Below are 27,341 nucleotides of genomic sequence, written 5' to 3'. Positions count from 1 at the left end.
GTCTTCCCGTAGTTTTTTTGATCAGGAAGGTTAGTCTGTCCATGTTTTTAATATCCATTAGTTTCTCCAGCCACAATTCTTTTGAGAGATTTTTTCCGTCCTTCCAGTTTCTTGCTATCACAAGTCTGGCGGCCGTTACCATATATGTAAATAGTCTTTCCTTATTCTTCTTCTCTTGCTCTGGAATTGTTATCCCCCCTTCTTTAAAGTTATATAGGCCTAGTAAATAATATTCCGGTTTGCACTCAAATTCCAGTTTTAATATCTTTTTACATTCTGTGTGAATTGTTTTCCAATACTTTTTTATTATCTTACAATTCCACCACATGTGGAAATATGATCCTACTCGTTCCCTACAATGCCAACATCTATTATCTCTATTTTTGTACATAAATCCTAATTTTTTAGGCGTCAAATACCATCTGTGTATTGTTTTCAGCCAGTTTTCCTTTAGATCAGTAGAGTAGCATAATTTAATTTTTTTATTCCATATAGTGTGCCATTCATCTATAGTTATAGGTCTTCCCAGGTTCCTGGACCATTTTATCATTGATTCTTTGACTATTTCGGATTCCGTATTCCATTCAAGCAGTTTTTTATAAAGGATTGTTATAACTTTTTTCTCCCTTTTCAGCAGATTGTCCCAAAAATTTGTAGTGGTACTGAAACCTAATTTTTTATCTTTTTTATAACATTCTTTTAATTGATGATATTGTAGCCATGTGACATTCTTATATTCTTTTTTAATGTCCTCCCATTCTTTCATCGGGGGTATAGGTATCCCCGCCTCTGCTTTCTTAATAATTTCCGAATACGTCGGCCATTTTTGCCAGCCGAGCAACCTACGTTGCGTTGCCTCTAACGGAGACAACCAAAGTGGGGTTTTTTCGTAAAGAAATCTCTTATATTTTTGCCAGGTTGCCAATAATGCTGCTCTAACAAAGTGGTTACCAAATTGTTTATCTATTTTCGCTTTGTCTTGCCATAAGTAGCCATGCCATCCCCATCTCAGATTACTTCCTTCTAGTGATAGTATTTTAATTTTTTCCAATCTTACCCAATCTCTTATCCAATCTAACGCACATGCTTCATGGTATAAATTTAAATTTGGAATGTCAAATCCCCCTCTTTCTTTTGGGGTAGTCATCGTGGTAAATTTAATTCTAGGTTTTTTATTTTTCCAGATAAATTTGTTTAGTTCGCGATTCCAATCGTTGAATAATTTTTTGCCTCTAATGATGGGGATGTTACGGAAAAGGTATAGTAATTTAGGCAATACATTCATTTTTATTATTGCTATTCTACCCAATAGTGATATATTTAGGTTTTTCCAATTTTCTAGGTCCCTTTTAATCTCATTCCATTTCGTTCCATAATTAAGTTCCAATAGTTGATTATTTCTATTTCCTATCCAGATTCCTAAATATTTAAATTTCTTGACAATTTTTAATCCCGAAATATCTTTAAATTCCCCCTGACTTTTGTTTGACATATTCTTTGTTAAGATCGTTGTTTTTTCCTTATTAATTTTAAAGCCAGCCAGGGTCCCATACTCCTCTATTTTCTCTAACCAATCTTTTATTCTTTCTTTTGGGTTTTCTAATATACAAATCACGTCGTCGGCGAAGGCTCGTACCTTTAATTCTTGTTTCTCTATTTTTATACCCTTTAAATTTTCCTCTTTTCTTATTGATCTCAATAAAATTTCTAAAGTAAATATAAAGATTAAGGGGGACAGTGGGCAGCCCTGTCTTGTTCCTTTTTGAATTTCGAATTCTTCCGTCAGCCTGCCATTTATTTTTATTTTTGCATATTGTTTTTCATAGATTGCATTAATCCCGTTTAGAAATTGGTTTCCCATGTCCAATTCTCCAAATAATATTTTAAAAAAATCCCAATTTACATTGTCGAAAGCCTTCTCCGCATCTAATGCTAAGAGGCCGACTTCCTTTTTCCTTTTTGTTGAATACAGTCTACCTCATGATTCCCTTTTTACTGCAGTGCTCGGACTTTCCCCTGGCTCTACTGATGGAAAAGTGGGGGCTGAGGGGTTGGAAGAACCAACTGCCATGTTTTTCTCTCTACCATCACACTGACTATCCCATAATTGCCTCTGCCTAAGGGGGTTGTAAAGCAGGAACTTACTGTTTTACATTCTCATCTATCAACATACTGTGTGTTTTAAAGCAGCAGGAAACCAAATATCCAGGGTACTTATGTTGTATTCCACCAGAAAGATTGACCCTTTTCTTTCTTGCAACCCCCTTGGATACATGAAAATCTGCTCTAGAGAAGGTTTGGATGAGGTTTGCATGGTGTACGGAGGCTGTAAGAGAGATTAGGTCTCTGATTCTTGTGGAAACAATTAGATTAATTTTAAGTACCCAGTTAATCCTGTCCTATATTTAAAAGAAACCAGTTAAACATGGGGTTTTTTTTAAAGATAGGGTGGAATTTGTGCAACCTTCCAAATGTTATGGACTACAACTCTCAGCACTCCCAACTATTGTCTCTATTGCTGCTGCCCATAACTTTTGGAGAGTCATACTTCAAAGTGGGGCATTCCAAGAGAGATTTTCAGGGCACCAGTAATTTTTAAAACTGCTTCCTCCTCATTTTCAAGAACAAGCAAAGATGGTGAGTGTATTCATTCTTTCATTGACTACATAGCCTTCCAAACAATCTTTACCCTCAGCACTGAAAGGCCATTGGTTAAGACATCACTTTAATAGGGTCATGTACATCTCCACCCAAAATGCACCATCACTCTTCTACTGTCACAAAACCTTTCAGCCAAATACTTGACAGCCTTGATCAGGTGCTGTCCAAACATTTTATTAAAACATTTAAAATGATGAATACATCCAATTATTACTATTAATGCAGCTAATACTGACTAATGAGGGGGAAACATTCTAGCTTGTGTCCCGCAATTCATTACCTCTGCCTTGTCAACAATTCAAAGCCCAAAACCTAATCATCCATACCAGGCCCTGTTATATTTCACACGTCACATTTAATAAGTCACTCAGTGCCTATAAATTAATGTAACATGTCGGTGTTTATGAGTGCGGCTTTGTCGTTGCTAACAAATGATGTGCTGGCCCAGTCTGCTGCAGCCAGGCAATGACGAATGATAGAAAATGATTTCTTTCCAAAATACAAACTATGCACTGGAGACCACAGTAGTTATAGTTATGTAGCCACCACTATATGCTCAGACATATAGATCCCACTCAATGCTCTGCAGTGAAAAGTTGTTGTTGTTAACTGCCATAAAATCAACCTATACTGACCCCATAAATGAGAAAACTCCAAGCCACACTACCATCAACAGCACGGCTCAATTTTTGCAGACTCAGGCCCGTGGCTTCCTTGATTGAGTCTCTCCATCTGGAATGTGCTCTTCCTCTTTTCCTACTGCTTTCTACCTTACCAAGCATTATGTTTTGTCGAGTGAAACATGGTTTCTCATGATATAGCCAAAGTATGACAGTTTTGGATTAGTCATGTTCGCTTCTAGAGGGAGTTCAGGCTTGATCTGCTTTAGAATCCATTGATTTTATCTTTTTAGCAGCACACAGTTTCTACAGAACTCTTCTGCAGTACCACATCTTAAATGAATTGAATTTCTTCCTATCAGCTTTCTTCACTGTCCCACATTCATAATCATACATAAATATTGGAAATATGATGCCATGGACAATCCTAACTTTATTCTTCACTGATCTTTACACTTCAGGACCTTGCCTAGCTCCTTCATAGCTGCCTTTCCAAATTCTAGTCTTTTGATTTCTTGACTGCAGTCTCCATTCAAATTAATGACTAAGCCAAGGTGTAGAAAATCTTGAAATATTTGAATGTCTTAATTTATTTTAAAGTTATGTAAATTATCTCTGGTCATTATTTTTGCTTTCTTGATTTTCAACTGTTATAATAAGAATATATGCTAAAGGTCTCATACTATCATCTTCAAATCTCTCCTTTTAGAAGGAAAAAGTTGAAAGCACTGCATATTATTCAACTCATGCATCATTTGGAAAATGGAGGAAAATAATTAGTCAGTTTCTTTTTTTGGATCCATTTCTGGTTTACTCTTCCAACCTGCTAAGTAATAACATATATCCAGATAAATAGTTACAGCTGAAATTTGGTAGAAAACCAAGGACATTGCTATTCCAACACTCTGCATAACTGGGAAATAACTAGTACAGAAATGAACTCTTTCAGAGTGCAGACTGAGGTCAGACAATGTAATGTAGCAAATAGCCCATAACAGCAAAGGCTAGTTGACCAATTAAAACAACGTGATGGCTTGGCTTCTAGAGCACCCTGCAGCCATTTGTACAACTTAAGAATAACCATATACCAACCAAACAAGACAGAAGTAGCACACTTGGGATGACAAGCACATTCCTACACATATACACAAAGCCCTCAGCATATTAAATATTTGAACAATATATTATGCAATACTAAATTTTCAATTAAACAGAGCAGAGGTTAAGAAAGAGCAGAGGTTATTATATGACTGTAGCATGAAGCATTCTTTTACCACTCCATATCCCAAAGCAAACCTAGCAAGACTTATATAGCAAATAACAAAACAAGATAAATGTTAGAGCATTTTTTTACCACCAAGTTAATGCTACACTAAACATTTATGTATAGTCGCATAGGTTTATTTCAGCTATCAGTTTTCCCAATATATGTCTCCTAAAAAATAATAATCAAAAAAAGTTCAGAAATCTTAATCCTTCAGACTTAGTCCTAAATAACGTAGTGAAAAGAACCAAGATCAAAATAACACATGCACTGCCCAACTGCTTATGCATTACTATATTGCCTGCGCACAACACTTGAGGGGCACCAAATTAGCTCAATGTTGCATCATAACTCTCTGCTTACAAAGAACACCGCATGACAGAAACCTCCTGCTCTCAGAACAGCAAAAGTATTAAGAAGAAGATACAAATGATAAAGGTCATTAGTAATTATGTCACCGATCTTTATATAAATTTAAATTCTGTTAGTATATGACTTCAGATTTTCATGTGCTACAGAACTCCATCTCTGGTTCTCACATGAACAACTTCAGAGTAAACAACTGCATGCTGGATTTTTTCCTAGGCAAATATCTTCTAAATAATTTTTAATACAATTTTCATGTGTCATTTGCATTAGTGACTCACGTTCCTTTGGTAGCAAGAAGTGCTGAAGAAATTTCTGAGGAATGTTTTTGTATGCTTAAAATGGTTTCTCTGAAACAGGAAACTTTCTTTCTTGGCTGACCTGATGACTAACAGCAGCAAACAAAAACAAATAGATGACTAAAAGGGAATGTGCCATCTCCCTGAAGAGCAGCTACAGAAGATCCAGATGAAGCACCAAAGGCTTTGCAAACTCAGTTGGGTATGTATAAGTCACAAAACATGCATAGGTAATAAATTTATAAATTTTCAAGTGACAACTGCCAGACAAAGATTCATGTAACAAACTTTGCAGAAGATCTGTTAAATAATACTAGAACAGAAAAGAATTTACACAATACTAGAACAGTTTTTTCTGACCAGTGGGGCCCATGACTTCTAAGGAAAAACATAGTATATTAGAATTCAGCCCATGATATATATTGCTCATGCCATAGCTTACTTTATAATGATGATTATCAGAAAAAAAGGATTCGGGCAGATACATATTTTGCCATTTATTGTCCACCAAAATGGCTTGAATTCTTTTTCTTTTGTTTTCTCTTTTTTGGCAGTTCCCTGTAGTTCCATTGCAGAGTTGTTTCCACCCATAGTTCTCTTTTCATTTTATAGCAATCATTTTTTTTAATTTTTCTTCTCTGTTACCTGATGATTTTTTGTTCTGTTATGTAAGTACCTTGAGCAACAATATCCATTGTTATATTAGTACTATTAACCCAGAAGCTCTATTTTTATACTGTTAACAATTAATTGTAAAATCACGGTTGAAAATTTCTGCACACTGATAGAAAGATTAGTTCAATTATCAATCTATTAACATAGAAAGAAAGAGTCCATGGTGAGAAGTTAGGTCATAGCCTAAACTGCTTAGAAAAGAAAACATGAGCCAGGATAATAATTTTGGATCTCAATGAGTCTGAAAAGCCTGCTCTTATTATTTTCACATATTTATTGCAAAGCATGTGTGTCTTTTCATTGCATCTGCTCCCATTTTTGAAGAGGATCTTAACAACTGTAGCATTATGATCTATAAAGATGTGTCCATGTTTATATTTATTTTTAAAATTAAATTTAAAAAAACATGTATTCACCAATTGTTGTTTAAGGCAGCTGTCTACGATATAACTTTATCCAGAATTCATTCTGATCTGGATATGGTTCCTATAATCCACAAATTTTACAAAGCACTTAGTTTTTCAACAGCCTGAATTGAGGTCAGGAGAGAATATTAGCACAGAGGTTTAATAAGGCACACTGTTAGTGCTTACTCTGGGCCACTTTAAAACTATTGATGAAAGGAGCTTATACCCAACTTTGTTTCCAATAATACCTGAAGTTTATTTACTTTCAGCCACTGATACGCTTCCTTAAAGCCAACAACCTCTGCATCACCCCAGTGATATTCAGGATACTGTTGGAAATCAAGAGAGAAACTAACAAATTACTGCCAAGATAAGACTTTTATGAACCACAGGTTATCTACCATCATAACAGAGAGATACCCACAATTACAGAGGCATCTTGCCAAGCATATCTTCAGCACTGGAGTTAGGTGTGATCATTAGAAATGTTTATTAGGAACCCTTTAAACCAGTGGTTCTCAACCTGTGGGTCCCCAGATGTTTTGGCCTTCAACTCTCTGAAATCCTAACATCTGGTAAACTGGCTGGGATTTCTTGGAGTTGTAGGCCAAAACACCTGGGGACCCACAGGTTGAGAACCACTGCTTTAAGCAATATATGGGGAACGTAGCCTAACACAATGTGATGGGCTAGAACAGTGTTTTCCAAAATGTGTGTCAGCTGTAGTGTGTAGGTGTGAAATGACAAAAATCTTGTAAATGTATGTTATTAGCTTACAAACCATATTTTTAAATATATAAAATGAAAAGTTTTCATGAGATACATTTAGTTATAACAATTTTCTGACCGCTCACAAAAGAGAAATTGAGTCAGGGAGCCAAATTACATCTCAATGATCTCTCCAGATGTTGACCACATCATTTCCTATCCAACCCACTAGCCTGGCCAATGGACAGATGATGGGAGAAATAGTTCCATCAACATCTAGATAGCTGCAGATTCCTCAGTCTTGCTTTGTACTATGGTAGGGCTAATGCAAACCTATGATTCTGCCAGCTGCATCGCTTCTGTTTCAGCAGGGAGAACAGCATACAGTCCAGTTTCTCATAATGTGGAGTTAGCAAAGCACTGTGCCCTAAGAGGAAACCCAGACTCTAATTGCAGTGGTATGTAATGATATTGATTGCTCGGCGACTACACAGATAAAAACAAAAACATGCATATACAGTTGCACATCTCTCTCTCACATGATAAAATGTTTACCAAATTCCCTGCTCCCCAGCCCTCCCCCAAGAAAAATTTTTTGTCGAAAGGTACAGATTGATTTTATCCCTAACCACCACCACCATCCCCACCCCCCGGCACTGATTCAGAACTCATTAACTACCATAGCAAACTTGGCAAATCGGGGTGAGGAAAGTGCTAAAAACAACACAAAAATGTTCAGTAAACATCAGTGAAAACTGAACTGTTAGATGTTTGTTAACCATTAGAACAGGCAAACTGATCAATAGTGCAAAACAAAGGACTCCAGGTATGAATGTATTCTTGTACATCAATTTCAATAAATTATCTGGGATGGAAAGACAGGGGAGGGTTCTCTAGAACAATCATTTTGGGATCAAGAACTAAATCATTTCAGCCCACATCTTGATTCCTGCAAAACTCGGCAGGAATTATGAGGCTTAACAACATCTCAACAATTAGCATATGATAAATACAAAAAACGATATATTAAAGCAAAAGGAGAGGGGGGAAAGGCCAGCATTTTACACCTACAGTAATATAATTCCACTACTTAATGCAAAGTAACAGGCATTAGAGTGTTTGGGATCCTCTTGTATGGTGTTATCTGCTCTATCAGTAAATGAGACTATGTGAACAGTACAACCTATAAATAATTCAAGGCCTGAGATGGCAATTATAGAGCCATGCACAACCAGCATGAATATTTTATGAAGGCTAAAACAGCCCTCAGAATGAATCATGGATAGATGAACACACACACACACACACACACACACACATATACACACACACCCTTGCTGGCCAAGTATTGCTTCCAGACATGCCTTACATCTGAGCCTCAGAATAGCTACTTTTTAAAAAAATCATTGCTGTGAAAAATAGAAACAAAATCTTTATATATTTTAATTTGTTAAAATCAACTTTAAAATTAAATACATTGAATATATGGGACTAGCTAAACAAGATGATAAAAGACAGTGATATCCCACTCCACCTCCCACCCCTTGCAATTCTACTGATGAAAGTTTAAATCTAGCCTTTCTTCTGATGTAGGATTAGATTGGTTAGAATAAACAATTCTTGCAATAAGGGAGAAGTATATGAAGTACATAAAATAATACGGTGGGCAAAGGATAGTTTTTACAGTTTCATGAAAGTAGATGTAACTCACATTGATTTTAGTCAGAATTACACACCTGTATCTTTATGAAGCTTATCTTAAGAAAGTAAGGTTGAAATACTATACCTACGTATTTGGCAGTAAGCCCCATTAACCCAATCAGATGTACTTATGCAGAGTTATGTCTAGGATTGCTGCAGTGAAATCAAGAAAATTATCAAGCATTGAACATTGCATCTTCTGTCAAGACATCTAGGGTGCATCTAGACTGTAAAAATAATGCTATTTTGACACCACTTTAACTGCTGTTATTCAATGTTATAGAATCACGGGAGTTGTAGTTTTAAATGGTTTTTAGCCTTCTCTGCCAAAAAGTGCTTGTGTCTCACTAAACAACAATTCCCAGGATTCCACAACTTTGAGCCATGGTAGTTAAAGTGCCCCAGTGGTGCAGCGAGTTAAACCACTGAGTGCTGAACTTGCTCACTGAAAGGTTGGCATTTCAAATTCAGGAGCAGGGTAAGCTCCCACTGTTGCCCCAGTTTCTACCAACCTAGCAGTTAGAAAACATGCAAATGTGAGTAGATCAATAGGTACCACTTTGGTAGGAAGGTAATGGTGTTCCATGCAGTCATGCCAGCCACATGATCTTGGAGGTGTCTATGGACAATGCTGGTTTTTCGGCTTAGAAATGGAGTTGTACACCAACCCCCAGAGTCGGACATGACTAGACTTAATTTCAGGGGGAAACCTTTACCTTTACCTAGCTAAAGTGTTGTCGAACTACATTTATTCTACAGTGTAGATGCACCCTAAAGACCTCATCACATGGAGGTCCAGAAGCCTAGGGACAGCAGGGAAAACTGGGGTAGTGTCCAACCTTGTCCCCCTACTGTTGTGTATCATGAACTGCCACTCCATGACATTTTCATGCTGTCCCCGGCTTTTTTGCATGCTGTCCCTGACTTCTTTATTGAGGAGACAGGTAGTCACCCAACTAATCAGGACTCCCTCTTAGAATGTTGCCAGCTCGCTGTTGGCACAGAGCCACACCACAAGTAGCCCGATGTGCTTTGATGGTCTCCTGCAGACTCCATCCTAGCAGCATGCCGACAAAGCACTACGACAGGGAAAACCACCCGTCTGATGTGGTGGCACGTCTGATGCTCCAAACACTACACCATTTTAACTCTGTTACTGTTGTTGTTGTTGTTGTTGATGATGATGATGATGATGATGATGATGATACATCCTTTCAAGTCATTCTGACTTACGGAGACCATAACTGAACCTATCATAAGGCCTTCAAGCCTTTTTGGAGGTTAAGAGAGCATGACTTGCCTAATGTCACCCAGTGGGTTTTCATGAATTATAAGAGATATGAACCCTTGTCTCCAAAGTTGTAGTCCAAAGCTCAAACCACCGGGCAGTATCCCACATATCCCTCCTTACATATTTTCCAAGAAAATATAAAAGTCATCCAAATAGTCCAATACTTCATGTGAAAGTAGATTCCTTAAGTAAGAATGGGGTAAAAATCTGTCTATATCATATCCATTCTAGTCAGCAACTACTCTGTCATTTGCCTTTTGCTATGTGTCATGCTGCCCCACCTAAACAACAAACGCTGTACTGCAACTAGTAGTGAGATCCATGTTTTAGGATCGGCATTAATTGTAAAGATAGAATATTGCATTTTGCTTCCCCCCCCCCTCCCAACTTTATCAAAGGTATGAAATGGGAGATACAGCTACAGTTAACACTCACTGCTCACTTCTTAACAATATCTCATCTTTAGCATTGTAATGCTTGCTTAGAGAAGCTTCAGACATTTGTTTAGGGAGTGAATAGGAAATGTAAGAGACTATCCCCAGTAGTTTTCAATATTTGAAGGTACCCCCATAAACAATGTGAAGAACAATGATGTATGGCTATTGGTGAAAGAAAGGGAAACAAAACTCAAGAAAGAATAGAATCATATGATCAGTTCTCTGCAAAAGGGTCATGGGGTAACAGACAAAATCAAGACTACAGAGGGGCTGGAATTATAAGTTATTTCTGAGAGACTCCTATAATTTTGCAATTTTGTGGGTTTGGCAAAGGCAACAGGCAATTGTTCCAGATAGTTTGTGGCTGCCACAATGGGAGACACTGGGACGAGCATTTATGACCAAGATCTAGGGATTGTGAAATGAAGTTAACATAATGTCATTTTGGAGGCGGCATATTTGGCTATGAGCCAGCTGATGCCAGGCATTTCAGGGAAGATTACACAATGGTTCAGGATGCTGAGATTGGAACTGAAGCAATTTAAAGAAAGAACATGAACATGATAGATGGTTCAAGGAAGCAGTTTCACTAGAAACTGTTATTCAAAGTGAGCCTCACTTTTGAACACTGTAGACCGAAAACCCATTTTCTGATTCACAGACCCATCTCAACTTTTTCTTTGAAAACTCTATTTGCAAATATGTCCCCCCTGCCTACACACATTTGGAACAGATTCAACAGAAGACATCTGGCTATTTTAAAACATTGTTACTCCTTTCAGGTAGCTCCTTAATTTGGTGGCTTTGATAGGACTGGACATAGCCTAACATTCTACATAATTACTTTCAGTGATCACTCAATAAAAATGCTACATAGATACGGTTGCAATTTCTGTCCCATTATATTTGGTTTTTTAACTAGCTTGGAATGGAAAAGAAAAACTGAAATAAAAAATAATAGTTTAACCTACTTTCATATGCCGAAACCAATATTCCAAGCAGGCACTCTTGAATTTTAGCTTCTAATACAGTTCCACACATCTATAAAAAAAGAATTAACACTGGGGAAAATGTTGAAACTCTGTGTGCAGTGGTGGGGAGGAATGCATATAATCAGACCACAAATACAAAGGAAATACTCTGCTAATTGTAGGGATGTATTAAAACCATGAAGTATGTAAATGGATTTACTGTTGGCATGTTTTTTATATTTCCAGATTTTGTTCAAGCATTGTAAAAGATAGAGCTTTGATGGTGGTGGGAGCACAGGGAAGTGATATTACATTTGTTTGTTTAACAGAACCATCTTTAACCCATATAATTAAGAACTGTGAGAGCACCAAAACAATTCTGAATGGGTTAATCTTTCATTTTCTTAATTTTGACATTCTTGTTTATCTTTTCCCAAAAGCGATTGCAGGCACAATAAAGACTAGGAAAGCTAACTGCTAACACATGGACTCCTCAATGGCTTGTCAGGAATTTCTCTCGTATTTTTGCATGTAACCCTGGCCAAAATAAACTCTGCAAGTTTGATTTTCTTCATCATGAATTGACAGCTTATTTATCTCCACACAGGCACATTCTAAACACTGTAAGGTTTTCACAGAACTAAGGCAGGATGTTGCTGACTCTTCCAAAATGTTCTTTCTTTATAAAATGTTACACTCAGGAAGGCTGCAATGTTATGCATACCAGCCTAGGATAAGCCCCACTAGGCACAGTATGTTCTTACTTCTGAGTAAACACTGAGCTTTAAATCTCTTAAGATTCTTCTTATAAATAAGATAGTTCCATGTACTATAAGAGGTAACAGAAATGAAGTTAGGTGACCCTGTTTCATATTGTCCATTTTAAAACCCTCCCTATAACATTACTTCTGCAGAGGAAAATACTGTCAGGCCAGCTGGTCCAAAAGAAGTACTTTGTAACAAAAGGTTTCGGAGACCTTAGGCTGAGATCAATTCTAAAAACACCTTTCCTCCTGTAGAATTGCAATGAAATTGTTTGGAATGACTTACAGGCAATTTATTTATGATTAAGTACCTGGGAGAACATCCAAAACATTTGAATGAATCACAAATTCATATAAATGAGAATTTTATTCACATAGGTTTACCATGATAAGGGATCAATATAATAGGAGTTCTGCAGTAGTGTGGTGGGAAATATGATCCACCTCATTATTACTGGATAATGCCTGAATTCTGCTAGAGGAAGAGGGAGAAGTCATTTCCATCTGCCATCAGTCGCAATGAAAATAATGGCTTTGGATGACTACTGTGGCTTGATGGCATGCAAATGTAAGCAGGGGGGCACAATGGAAGAAATATACCTGGGTAGATTTCTCATATATGACTAACCCAAACTCTGGTTCTGTCACTCACTAGTAACACGTCAGTGGTTCACACCAACTGCACTTTTCAATGACCTGTTTTTTTCCTCTAAATGTTTAAATCAACACCTAAGTTTCTTTTAGAGTGCCCTACAAGACTTTATTTTTAAAAGCAGAGAAAGCCAAGGCTACTGTATACTATCATACATAAGTCTAGAAATTTCAGTCAAAAAACCAACAAAGAAAATCTGGATCAATTTAATCACAGGTTAATATAAGAACTATACCTTAACTCTTATTGAAAAAATAACCATCCCATTCGGTGAGTAGAGCAGCAAAAGATAAAAACATAATAAGTCTCAGGAAAACCTAAAACAAATGCCAGCCTGTCTACTCCTTCTGCTATGTCACTTCTTTCCTTTTGGAATGCCTATGTGGGGAAATGGTGGTAGCTAGGGGAGGTTGGCCCCCTGATCCTCAACATAGCTACAGCCTACAGGTCAAATCAAAACCCATACATTTGACCCTAAAACCTACCCTTGACTTAGATATGAGGTTGACATAAACAAGTAAAAACTGTAGTAAAAACTCCTTAGACATTTCCTCCTTAGGCATTTTCCCACTCAAAACCACATTATTTCAAGCTCCTCTTTGCCCCACACCCCTGAACTATTACTATTATTTTACAGCATTCCAATATTGACACACGTCCCCAGTCAGCCAGCTTCCAGACCACCAGATGTAAATTTGAATTGTAATCTCACAGTAACCAAAAAGACTTTAAAATATATTCTTTGGCTCTACTGAACTTAGGCCTAGTTCTTAGGTTTATCCAATGAAATAGTTAGCCTAGGGTCTACTCCAAGCATCCTCAAGCTGCAGTTCTCCAGCTGTTTGGGCTTCCAACTCCCAGAAGCCCTAGTCAGCTTGTTTAATGATCAGGAATTCTGAGACCCCTTCTACACTGCCATATAATTCAGATTATCAAAGCAGATAATCCACATTATCTGCTTTGAACTGAATTATATCAGTCTACACTGCCATATAATCCAGTTCAAAGAAGATAATCTGTATTTTATATGGCAATATAGAAGGGGCCTAGGAGTTGGAGGCCCAAACAGCTGGAGGGCCATAGTTTGCGGATACCTGGTCTACTGGGTGGAGGAATGCATCACTGCATAGTCCACTATCTGCAAAATCTCTCCAAATATAAATGTGTGTGTGTGCTGTCAACTCTCCTTATGGTGTCCCCATAAATTTTATAAGATTTCTTTAGGCAAAGAATACTGAGAGGTGGTTTTGACAATTTCTTCTTCTTAAATACAGTCTGCAGTATCTGATATTAATCTCTCATTTTAGCTTCCAAGATCAAACAGAATCTAGTGCCTTTAGGGCAGTGGTTCTCAACCTGGGGTCCCCAGATGTTTTTGGCCTACAACTCCCAGAAGTTTACCAGCTGTTAGGATTTCTGGGAGTTGAAGGCCAAAAACATCTGGGGACCCCCGGGTTGAAAACCACTGCTTTAGGATATTAGGCCATCTAAAAAACAAGAACCCTCCTAACATAACCAGATTGTTATTGATGGTTATTACCTACAAAGCCCTAAACAGTTTGGGGCCCAGGGCCCTTCCATACAGCCCTATATCCCAAAACATCAAAATAGAATATCCCACAATATCTGCTTTGAATTGGGTTATCTGAGTTATACTCAGATAATGTGGGATTTTCTGCCTTGAGATTCTGGGATATAGGCCTGTGTGGAAAGGTCCCCAGAATATTTGACAAATCACATCCCCAGATATAAATCAGTTTGGGTACTACAATCAATGAAGGGGGGCCCTGCTCTTGGTCCCACCCCCTGCCAAAGCACGACTGGTGGGAATAAGAGGGGGGGCCTTATCCGTGGTTGCCCCATCTCTCTGGAACTCACTCCTTAATGAAATAAAAATGGCACCATCACTCTTCTTTTAAAAAAACAATTTAAAACCAATTTCTGTGAATTAGCTTATAAAGATGAAGGAAAATAGTCTACCACTGATTCTACTGTGAGACATTGCTGGCAACAAATATTTTTAAATTATGGCTATCTATATTTTGATATGTATTTTAATCCATGCAATTGTTTTTTGATATATTTTATTTATATGTTTTATATGATATTGTTGGATTAATTTATGTTTAATTGTTTGATAATTGTCTATTATGTTTTGTCCTGGCATTGAATGTTTGCCATTTTATTTTGGAAGCCGCCCTTAGTCCCCTTAGGGAGAGAGGGCGGGTTAAAAATAAAGATGATGATGATGATGATGATGATGATGATGACGATGATGATGATGATTATTATTATTATTATTATTATTATGAGACAAGAAACACTTTAACCTTTACTACAAATTTGGTCTGTTCCTCTAACTCCCACAAGTATGATATTCTGTAATGTGGTCGAAGAGGCTTTCTGTACGGATTGAGTCTTTGTGTACTCATGGAAGCTATGGTGTGATTTTGAATCTTGCATACAAATCCTTCATCACACAAGAAGACTCTACAAGTGCATTAGATGAGAGATGCCACAAGAGCTGAATATGCAGTACCATACTTCTTATACAACAGCTACATTATTTACACAAATAATATGCGAGCAATGCTTAATTGTGAGGGGAAGGAGCTCTCTCTGGTATGTTATTTTTCTGTGAAGAGAGTTCTTTGTAGGAATATTAAAACATAACACACACACACACACACACACACACACACCTGCACTGTTGTGTGGAACAGCCCAAGAACTGGCCTGCTATCTCATTCATGAGAGATAGGGAAGCAATGTAACTAACTTCTCTGAAATTCACCCTAAAGGTATAGCACAGAATCCCCAAAATAGAAAAGGCAAAAGAAAGAAGGATTAAATTCAAGCCCACCCATTTATCTGGACCACAAGGCATTTGTACTTGAGCACTGCAATAGTGCCTGCAGTGATCAAAAGCACAGATTAAGATCAGACTTCAAGTATGGAGGAGTTGGACCCTTCATGTAAAGGTTTCACATAAAAAGAGACATTCTATATTGTACATTAAAAAATGCTCCTGCAAGAGATTTCAGAATCCACAAGAAATTCTCAGCAGTGCACTGTGGTAGTCTAAAGGGTCTATTCTTGAATCATGAGGAATACACCATTCATTCAGGGCATACGGGACTCAGCAAAAGCAGCACTAGAAGCAATTCTCAGCTCTAACAAATATACCTTGCTTGATCTGGGGAATTGGTTTGAAAACAGTTATATGGAGATCTTGAAGCACACATTTCCAGCCAGCCTAAGCAGCACCGTTTCATTTCATTGCAATGTATTGAGAGATTATATATAGCATCACGTACACAAACACTTAAATTCCCTGAGGTTAAACCCATTGCATAATATCTCAAATATTTATTAAATGTGATTTCTGACTTACTACAATATAAGCAGACAGGTAACTAGTACAACAGCTGAATAATAATAGCAAACTGGCCAACAGATGGCAGCTAAAGCAAATCACCTGATTTAAATAAGATCTGTATTCAATTCAGTCAGGCAAATTTCCCAACGAGAATTTAACTTGACTGCCAGAGGGAAATCATGCTATGGAGGAGCCTCGCCAACTTGTAGCTGTGCAGCAAATTACTGCCACTAATACATGTATTTAAAATGCTGCATAGTGGGGCACTCAATGAGACCAAGATCGAGCTATCACAATATCTGAAATATGTTTTAACCGTAAATGCAGCCTACTTGTCTGCAGAGTTATCATTGGGGCATGTTTTTGCATGAAGCTTATTTTTAGGGACAACGCTTCAGCATTTATAAACAGAAAAAAATATGCAAAATAAAGTGGAGTACAGGGTGGAGAACAAAAGAGCTTTCTGGACTGGGGAAAGTGGAAGAGCCTTGCATTATTTTACATTAGAAATAATCCACATTCAATACTATAATTGATAGCAGTGAAGTGTTAGGGGGAAAAGGTTATGGTGTTCAGGCAAACTGACCTGTCAATCAAATTCAGCATCTCTTTCAGAGAATAAAAGCTTCATTGCCACATTTCATGAAGAGAAGAAGGTAGCATTAATACGGCCTGTTTGTTAGGTTTATTTACATTGACCTGAAACATTTAGCTACTGTTACTGAAATAACTTCGAATGATCAGAGAATTACCATTAAAAGAAAGATACAATATATTATTAAAATTAAGCAAAGTAACCAAATTACCCTTAACATCTATTCTAATAAAAAGCTAATTCAGTATCTTATCACACTTTAACAATGCAATTATGAGATAAATGTATCATCTTCATATTTAACAGAATCAGAAATATACCACAAGATCCATTCAAAGGTCTCCTGGACCATTCTTATTTTTCATATTAATTTGGGTAATGCATAGATAGCAACAAAGCCCTTCAGGCCTACCATTCATCTCAATTAGAACTTTTATCTACCCAAAATGCAATTAATTCCAGTACAATTAGACCAAATTCCTGTAATCTTGTTAAAATATCTGATAGCCTTAACCCCCAAAACACTAGAGAGTCTTGTGTTCCTTTATCATAAATTCAATTTCAATTCATTTTTGAAATAACTATCATGTTTATTTTTGTCTCTTGGACATAAGGATATCATTTTGTGTGAGGTTAATGTGGCATTAGTTACCAACTTAAATATCATTGCATTGCTTAAATATCAAGCAAAAAGTGGGTGCTAGAAACAATATCATACAAAAGATGACTGACACAACCTGGGGATCACAATCAGATACAGTGAAGACATCTGCCCTTGCGCTTTGCTACTCTGCTGATGAGTACACATGTCCAGTGTGGAACGCATCTCACCATGTTAAAACAGTGGTCAGCTACTAGTCAAATGACATTTAATATAATGCCAAATTTTAAACTTTGTCTTTTTAAATACATTACAACTGTACCCTCAGTTCGCTTCTGATATGATAAAGAAAATAGTTACCAGCTCATAGGCAATTACATTGCTGCATTCTTGCATAGTGGGGCTTTGTGCTGCAGCCATGTAGTGGACTCATCCTATGAGTAGTCATAGCTTATAGCGTAGAAGTTCTCCAATTCAAAGACTCACCCTGCTGTTGGCAGCATGTGTACTGTCCTTCAGCCATATGAATTCCTGTAACTAGCTTTTTGGGAAGCCCGGCTACAAGAGCTGCTTGGTGGCACTGCCACACTGAAAGCTTATTATGGGCAACAACCACATAACTGCATTAATGCATGAATCAGAAAATGTCTCAAAAAGTCAATCTGTAGGTCACTGGGGTACTAATCTTTTGACCCCAAGTAGTTGAAACAACCACAAAATCAAGAAAACATTTCAAAGTTCTGGTGTAATAAATTAAGGAGAACTGTGCAAAGTGTAGATCTAGGAGAGTAACAGCCACCTGACTTTATTGTTTAGGAGGGGCTCTAGCCCATAATGATTATCATTAGTAAAGCCTATAAGAAAGGGGATGCATTGCAGGACTAGAGCAGCCTTTGCAATCCTAATAATCAATTTCTAGTTTAAGGCAACATAATTCATGGGGAAAAGCAGGAAAAAGTACTTGCCTTTTCCAGGCAAACTTTCCTAGGGCGCCTGCACTCTGGACATGTCTCACGGAAAAGTTAATCATTATTACATGAAGCCAAGAATCAATTTTTGCTATGATCATGTTTTAAAAGTACTGGGTTAAAACCCAGACACAGTTTTGTTAGAAATGTGTAGTGGTTATGATTGTTTTCAAAAGTATACTATGGACAAGTCAGCTATAGTAGTCATGTGAAGGCCACAGATGCAATCTGAGTTGTGAGCTATTGGATATTAAACATTAAAAAGATGATATACTCTCAACATTATACCAAATCCTTCACCCCCTGGCAAAATATGGTTAGTTTTTATTTTTATGATGCAAGTTTTGATTTAAGTTCTAGGATGAGTTGGTCCACAGGACAACTAACTAATAATCTGTTGATGGCTTCATCTTGCCCACACTGAGAAGCCCCTTAGATTTTCATTCCTTATCAGACTTTCATTATACCACATGCCCTCAAAGAACATCAGGTGCATTTGATGAAACTCTAAGGGAATTCTGAACATATGGCAATGTGGGAGTCTATTCGAACTCCATTAAAGCCAACAGTACATGTTTGGGTGCCAGGCAGGGGAGAGAGCAGTGGAATCAGGATGCCTGACAAGATCAGTGAAATGCTGGATGTTCCAATATGAAATAAAGGCAAAACAGTGTTCTACTTTAAAATAAAATCCAGTTCCTTCTGTGAATGACAGACAGGAAGTACTACTCTGACAAACATCAGATGAGAGCTGTACAGCCAAACAGAGCGATGAGCTGTGACTGCAGAGGTAAAGAAGGAGACCTTATCTCTTAAAACCTCTAGAAAGCTATTAAGAAGAAAGGACAGGTGATGATGCAGAGGAAGAAAGGTTAATCTGCTTTTTGTCTTAGAAACTTGTCTTCTTTTCTCCTGACTGAAGTTGTCTTCTGTGACTCTGAAAAACATTGCAGGCACATTGCTTTGTGCTTGCAGAGGCAAAGCACCCAACAACAATGAACATACAAGTTTGTTGGAAATAGATTTATCAGGCTTCAAGGATTATTATTTGCAAAGAGATAGTACACACATTACTATTTCACAGTTCAGCTATGACATTATTAACCTACTGTGCAAGGATTTTATTGCCAGATTGCTTCATTTATCAAAAATAAGGCAAATTGAAAACCCCATAAGGAAGCAAACATTTCAGCAGGCTTGGGTTTCACTTAATGTCATTAATCTATCTATTTACACAAGAGGCAGAAAGGTTCATTTAGTAATGCTTTGAAGTTTGGTGTAAAAGCCTCAAATCAGTTATGAAGCATGAGCGCATGAATGTCATATTTATCGTCATAACAAGGCTAAGTCATTTTTCTCTGACATTAGGTTTTGCTGGTAGGATCTTTTGTCATTAAATACATTCCTCAGTCATAAATAACTACTCCACTGCCAAACTGCTAATGCCCTGGAGGACTTTCCACCTGGGTGTTTTTGAAAGCAGACCCTGCTAATGCAGCTGCCCAGAAGCTGCCCTCCCCAGTGCTTGACCACTCCAAACGATGGTTACTTGCTGCAACAAAAGATATATCAGTTAATCAACTGATGGTTTCAGCCAGGGTTTCAGTCTCATGGCACTTTGAGGAAGAAGATAAAGAGGATGTAAAACATATCTCTTCCAGAAGGCTTGTGGCTGCTGAATAGATCTTGTGCCTCTGTGCTACTCCTGCTGCCAATGTCTTGATATTAATTATTGCTTTGCTTTGTTAACTGGTATGTTGCACTGCTAGTCTGAGTACTTTATTTTATTTGAAGTGGCAGAAGAAAGCCACTTTGGGGAGGTGAAGTGCGAAACAAACAAATTATTAAAATATGTCAGTTTGCCTCAGCAACTGGGTTACTGGGTGCAACCTACACCACTGTCTGAAGTTCAACATTTTTACATCATTCCAAGCATTCTGAAAGGCATTCCAGGAAGACTGCATAATTTGGATCCCATTTTTTTTTAATTTGAAAAATTCATATAGTCTATTATATTACAATATAGTATCAATCAACATCCCTTTTTGCTTGTACAGTAGAGTCTCGCTTATCCAACCTTCACTCATCGAAGGTTCTGTATTATCCAAGGCAGTCTGCCTTTTACAAGTCAATGCTTTTGTAGTCAATGTTTTCAAGACATTGTGATGTTTTGGTGCTAAATTCATAAATACAGTAATTACTACATAACGTTACCTTCTATTGAACTGGTTTTTCTGTCAATTTGTTGTAAAACATGATGGTTTAGTGCTTAATTTGTAAAATCATAATGTAATTTAATGTTTAATAGGCTTTTCCTTAATCCCTCCTTATTATCCAACATTTTCGCTTATCCAACGCTCTGTCTGTTTATGTTGGATAAGTGAGACTCTACTGTACAATCAATGCACTAAATATATGTATTCCTAGCCTAACTCTTGCTGTGTGTATGTGACTTCAAGTCATCTGTTTATTTTTGGCAACTTCATTAATTCATAGGATTTTCTCAGACACAGAATACCAAAAGGTAGTTTTTCCAGTTATTTCCTCTGAAATATAGCCTACAGCACTTAGTATGCTATATGCCCAGAACACACTAAGATAATATGGTTTGGGTGGGGCTGCTTTTAAAGGTGATTGGGAAGCATCTTCTGTTGAAGCTGCCCAATTGCTTGAGAAGGCTCAGACACACAAATTTTATACCCACTTCACTGAGGCTGTATCTACACTGCCCTATATCCCAAGATCTGATACCAGATTAATTGTTCTGAACTGGATTATATGAGTAGTGTAGATCCAGCCTGACTTTCATGAGCTAAATTTAAAGTGTTGCTGATGACCTTTCAAGTCCTAAGTGACTTGAGATCAGGTTACTTGAAGGCCTGCCTGGAGGCTGGTGAACACAAGGTAAGGTGTTTCCTTTATCATTCTCTTTCTTTAGAAATGTCTTTCAAAGATTATATACTGGTTCCCTCCCCAAGAATTTTTAAATAAACCTTATATTGTTTCCTCTATTTTAATTGATGCTGGCCCATATTTTGTATTTAAAATTTCAAACTATTTCAATTATTTATTTATTTAAATTTGGCTTTAGAGGCTGCTTTTAGCTCATTGTGCATGTTAGAACATTTTAGATTTTTAGATTTTGCAAACTACCCTGAGGAATCCAATGCCCTTAAAGAGGGATTTAAAAATAAATAATTGCAGCTTTAAAAAATTGCCAGGACCATATGCCAACAAAATATCCCCCTTACAAAATGTCACAAAAACATGACAATTAAATGTCTGTCCTTGACGATTTCATGTTGGTTTGCATTATCAAGTGAACCAGCTTGATCCATACCCATAGACGACTGAACAAAAAATAAAGAACCAGCAGTCACAATAAATATAAATTTTATGATAAATTATACTTGCAAAAGCATAGCATGTTTTCAGAACAAATATGTTTAGAAATGCACATTGCTTTAGAAAATATTCAAATACATAAATATATCAATTTATTTTTAAAAAATTATTAAAGCAGAATGGAAGAATAAAAACTTATTAATGGACATATTTGAAAATAAGACAAATCAGAAAAAGAGTAATTCAAGTATAGTCGTAAATGTCAGACACATGCTATGATAACATATGAAAGAGTGAGTCACTTCTGGTGTGGTAACAAGTACTGTATGCAAACCTTCAAGTGTCATGTGTCAATGTGGATGTATGCTTCTTAAAGTGCAGCTTACTTGAAAAAAAAGAGGTGTGGGCAAATGACTGGCAGTTTTGAAACCATCTTAGTGGGCATGTACCACTTTAACACATGAAGGATGATGTGTTTTCCTCATGTTCTACTTAGGAGATTAGGTCATGACAACCTAAGCAGCCTCATCGGCAACATCCAGTAAACATCAAAGAATTATATTGAATCATGACATTTTATACAGGAAAATTAATATAAACCCAGTTCAATGTCCATAGATCTTTCCAGAGAGGAATTTCACTGCAAATGACATTGATTTTCCTATCTAAATCTGAACCACAAGGGTACTGAGCATCATAATAGAATTTTCCCCTTCAGCCATAAATGTAGCAATGTTCCACTTACAGTATACTCCCGTCTGACTGGATAAAAAGTAAACAGTGGAGATTTTAATCCCATTGCAATTATTATATCCATATGTTTCATTGACTTGTAACCATCACATCAACATCAATGAAAGGAAACCATTCATTTAAATCTTTGATACATCTTATTGGCTACTTATTAGTATTCATATGCTTCTTGTTTTCTATATAAACAGTTTTTGTAGTTCAAGAAAGTAAGCACTGCAGTTCATTTATCTTTCCTGAATATGCAGTTAGATCTTCACACTCACAAATGATCGAACTCAAGTAGTTAAGTCAAATTCAGTTTTAGTCCAGTTCACAAATCGTAATGTGATTCAGGATGGTGTACTTCTAGCATTTCTCCAAGGAGGGGGAAAGAAAAAATGTTCCCAGTCTCCATGCTGACTTATGGCAGCTTCTTCCACTACAGAATTCCACTACAACCAGCAGCCTGATGCCTGCACTATGTGCTTGAGGCTTATAATCCATGCAGTGTATAGATGGCAGGCAGATAGAGGCAATATTTCCTCTCTCATGATAGAAGTCAAGATCACCCAATAACATTGAATGATAATTCTTCTAGGACCAAAAGAAAAAAGCCACTTTTTCTATACAGTATATAATTATTTTATGAAAATGGTTACCGCAAGATAAGGTTGAGGTTATTGGCTTGGCATGAATGTCTTTAACCGACTTATACATTTGTAGAGCAGAGATATCCCAACCATTACTATTCATTAAGCCTCCAGGGGCAAAGACAGTTTAACAGTTATGGAGACAAGGGAAAGGAAATGCTCTTGCCTTCCTTCCCCAAAGATTATAGCGCAATGGAAACATCTGTCTGACCTCTGTTCCAAAAGCAGAGCTCCTCGCTTAGATGCTTTAGTCTGATTAAGTAGGGATCTTTCCATGATCAAGGAGGTATACAAGTCAGGTAATGAAATACAGTAGAGTCTCAGTAATCCAAGCCTCGCTTATCCAAGCCTCTGGATAATCCAAGCCATTTTTGTAGTCAATGTTTCCAATATATCGTGATATTTTGGTGCTAAATTCATAAATACAGTAATTACTACATAGCATTACTGCGTATTTAACTACTTTTTCTGCCAAATTTGTTGTCTAACATGATGTTTTGGTGCTTCATTTGTAAAATCATAACCTAATTTGATGTTTAATAGGCTTTTCCTTGATCAGTCCTTATAATCCAAGATATTTGCTTATCCAAGCTTCTGCCGGCCCGTTTAGCTTGGATTAGTGAGACTCTATAAATGTATTCTTAGGCACCACTTCTTTAATAGCAGCTTTGGTGCCAGAGGCAATAATATGAAAACAATACAAAAGAAGAAGAGGAAGTTACTCCGACAAACTTTTTATTCAAAACTAAAAAGGTGCACATGTGAGTGAAACAACCAGGTCAGGTAACTCTTACATAAGGAAAGAAAACATTTTGCACCTTCTAGAAACCACTTGAAAGTTTCTTTCAAAATGCATCAGCCTTCATTATTATGCTTTGCATTTCAGTAACCAAAAATATACATGTATGTGTGTGCTTTAACATACTGGGCATAGCAGGTGAAAAAGGCATATTCTGTTCTGTTCAGTTCTTTCTGTTTTACTACTCATATGTGGTCTGTGAAGTATCCTTGAAACACCTAGCGTTTGTCTTTCCTGTTGTGGGCAGACAGTTATGGATATAGTCAGACATGGTTATAACATAATCTCATTCTTTCTCAGCTCAAGTTCTATTGCTACAAGTCAACACATAAAATCTGTGTTTTTACAGGCCTTCTTCACCATCTCCGAAGTGGTGATGTTCTTGAAAAAAACTTTCTATCTAGAAGGACACTGGACAAGCATATAAAGACTGTTTAAAAAAAGAACTTCTTTGTCAGAGGTTTTAACTGATTTACAGTTGTTGTTTTTTCGTGTCAGGAGCAACTTGAGTCGCTTCTGGAGTGAGAGAATTGGCCGTCTGCAAGGACGTTGCCCAGGGGACGCCCGGATGTTTTTGATGTTTTTACCATCCTTGTGGGAGGCTTCTCTCATGTCCCCGCATGGAGCTGGAGCTGATAGAGGGAGCTCATCCGCACTCTCCCCAGGTGGGATTCGAACCTGGCAGCTTTCAGGTCAGCAACCCAACCTTCAAGTCACTTAGTCCACTACGCCATCTGGGGGCTCGATTTACAGCTGTATTATAGGTATTAGAATTTGCACCTAGAATTAGATTAAGTATAGCTATAGAATTAGAAATCTGTTGGGAGGACAAGTCCTCTCTAGAGATGGGAAGGCCTGAAAAAAAAAACCCAGAAAACACATTTTGTTCTTTTTTTTCCAAAGCCATTTTTCCCAGAAAAATTGAAAAGTGTGTAAAATATGTTCTTTTCCAATGATAAATAATGCCATATTTTGGGAAGGTAATTTGGTTTTTAAAAGGTGAGCATTAGAACTGAGTAAATATGGCATATCTATGACATGGTATTCAAACTATGGTATATGACATGAAGGCCTTAATGAAAGATTTCTAAGATTCTTTTTACACACTTTTAACTAATTTTTTCCAGGGGAAAATGGCTTTGGGGAAAAATGGGGGAGGACAGTTTTTCCCCCAAATTTTTCCCTTTTTCTTCCAGGCCTTCCCATCTCTAGTTCTCTCCCAGCCATATATCACCCACTACCCTTTTAAAAGCTTTAAATAGCTTTCTTTACCAACTAGGTATGACAAAGAATTTAGCTTGCCAGACTCTTAACCACTTCCTCAGACTCCTTCCTTGCAATTCATTTCTACCCTGAGAACAAAAATATGCACATGTGCAGTGCCTAAAATGTAGAGCCTGCCTATAGCTTACAATTCACTAGTTGTGAATGAGCGATATATTAACATATTTGTGTTTCAGTCCCCTATATACCAAAAAAGCATACCACCACTCTTCTAAACTGCACAGTAGATTAAAAGAACAAATTAAACAATCAGGGGATATACATCTTTGCTAACAGAGGGCATGGACCAAAGTCTGATGGGACATGATGGCAAGTGCCTTCTGAAAGTTGAATAGACCTGGATTTGCTTAGTGCTTGGATGGAAAACCCCCTGCATCTCTAATGCAGTTTCATAAAGATACAATAAATCTATAAACAGGATTCTACTCCCCATTGCTTCTGTGAAGGCCTTTGGAGGGGGAGGTGCATGAGAAGTGAACTATGAATGCAAGTAAAAAAAATATAAGTACCAAAAATGGTACAATAGGGTTTAGGTAAATCAGCACCCATTACATTTAAATGAAACCATCTGTTTTCAGCATGCATTGTTGTGAAGAATAAATCCATTCACAAGCTTTTCCTGGTGAATGCTTTAAATCATTTTAAGGCCTGCAGTTTATTTATTTATATTTTTATATATATATATATATATATATATATATATATATATATATATACACACACATACACACACACACATACACACACACACATACACACACACACATACATACATACATACATACATACATACACACACACACACACAAACACTTCTTTTGGTAATGCATTTTCTTTTTGGCTCTCCCACCACCAGTAGCACCACCCCGACTATGAATTGCAAACCCAAATGATTAACCTCTCCACTGGGCTCCTGTTTCCAGGGGAAACAGCAGAAAGGAAGATTTCTATGCTTAAATCTCTAAATCAGATTGCACAGGGTAGTGCTGGCAGGTGATAGCTGAGCAGAGGATACATCCTTTTGTCATCAAAACCTTACAAATTATTTATTTGATCACGAAAGAGCTGCAAAAGGCATCATATATTGACAGTTTTTACTTCAGATTTCTCTGCCATCTTCCACAGTCAGAAAAGGAATAAAAAGGAGCACTCTTAAAATTCACTGTAGTCTCCATACATTTGGAGAGGGGGTGTTACATAGTGCATGTCAATATTACATGTGAAAACTACTAGGCTAGCAGAATAAAATGGGTGTGGGGAGGGGAAGGAATATTTTCCTTCTGTGCAGACAGAAACAGCATGGAACAGTGGAAAGGAAAGATTACAGTGTTCCCTCACTTATCGCTGGGGTTAGGTTCCACGACCACCCACAATAAGTGAAAATCCGTGAAGTAGGGACGCTATATTTATTTTAATATTTATACATTATTTTAGTAGTTATACACTATTTTAAGTCTTTATTAACCAGTCGTGTGTTGATAAATCGCCTCCTTCTCCTCCCGTTGCCGCTTGGGCTCCTTTTCTCTCCCTTCAGCTTCTCCTTCCTCCCTGTAAATTGTAATTTTTTATGATTTATAATAGTATTTTAGAGTTTACTGAAAAACCGCAAAACAGCCAATCTGTGAAAAGTGAACCGCGAAGTAGTGAGGGAACATTGTATAGGCGCTCTGGTTGTATTGTATTGTATAGGCGCTCCCATTGCAAGGGATTTGGTTTTTATGCAACTTGGAAAGGGCTGGTGCTGGTTTTTACATCCACAATACGTGACAAGAACCCCTGAGTTACTTACCTGGGTAAACACAATAATACTAGAAACAGTAAAGTTTGCATTAGCCTTTCCTTAATCAAGTATACAGAAAAGGGGACCATTAACAGGAGCCATCCTGTTAACACTATAAAACCAGTTCAGATGTCATATCATAGAGATTTAACACAAGGATGGGCAACTCAATGACTTCTCGGGGTCCTCCCCGGGCCTTTCCTGTGGCCCTTCATGGCTTCCCTTGAATGACCATAGGAAAACCTTCTTGCCTTTGACTCCATTTCAGAGCTGCACCATACTTTTTCCGCAACAAGCCACTATACAAGCCTTTCGTAGTCGTGTAGCCTTTGCCACTATGAAAACCACCTCCCTCCAAAACAGTCTCAAGGAGCTCCATTATTTTCTCTCCA

General features: G+C 37.3%; 1 protein-coding gene and 1 long non-coding RNA gene across 7 annotated transcripts in view; one reads left to right on the top strand and one right to left on the bottom strand.

The window, feature by feature from the left end:
• The window catches only part of ebf1 (EBF transcription factor 1), a 448,211-nt gene that overhangs the window by 173,471 nt on the left and 247,399 nt on the right, over nucleotides 1-27,341 (bottom strand). The gene's annotated exons all lie outside the window — the stretch shown is intronic.
• LOC134296117 (uncharacterized) overlaps nucleotides 1-27,341 on the top strand; it is a 29,790-nt gene that overhangs the window by 643 nt on the left and 1,806 nt on the right. The window contains exon 2 of the long non-coding RNA XR_010002687.1: nucleotides 5,271-5,412. This is a non-coding gene — a long non-coding RNA (uncharacterized LOC134296117). The remainder of the gene's footprint in view (nucleotides 1-5,270; nucleotides 5,413-27,341) is intronic.

The sequence above is a fragment of the Anolis carolinensis genome, chromosome 2 (assembly GCF_035594765.1).
Source record: "Anolis carolinensis isolate JA03-04 chromosome 2, rAnoCar3.1.pri, whole genome shotgun sequence".
NCBI classification, from domain to species: domain Eukaryota; kingdom Metazoa; phylum Chordata; class Lepidosauria; order Squamata; family Dactyloidae; genus Anolis; species Anolis carolinensis.
The sequence above is the reverse complement of the archived record's forward strand: the minus strand, read 5'-3'. Positions and strand labels throughout refer to the sequence as shown.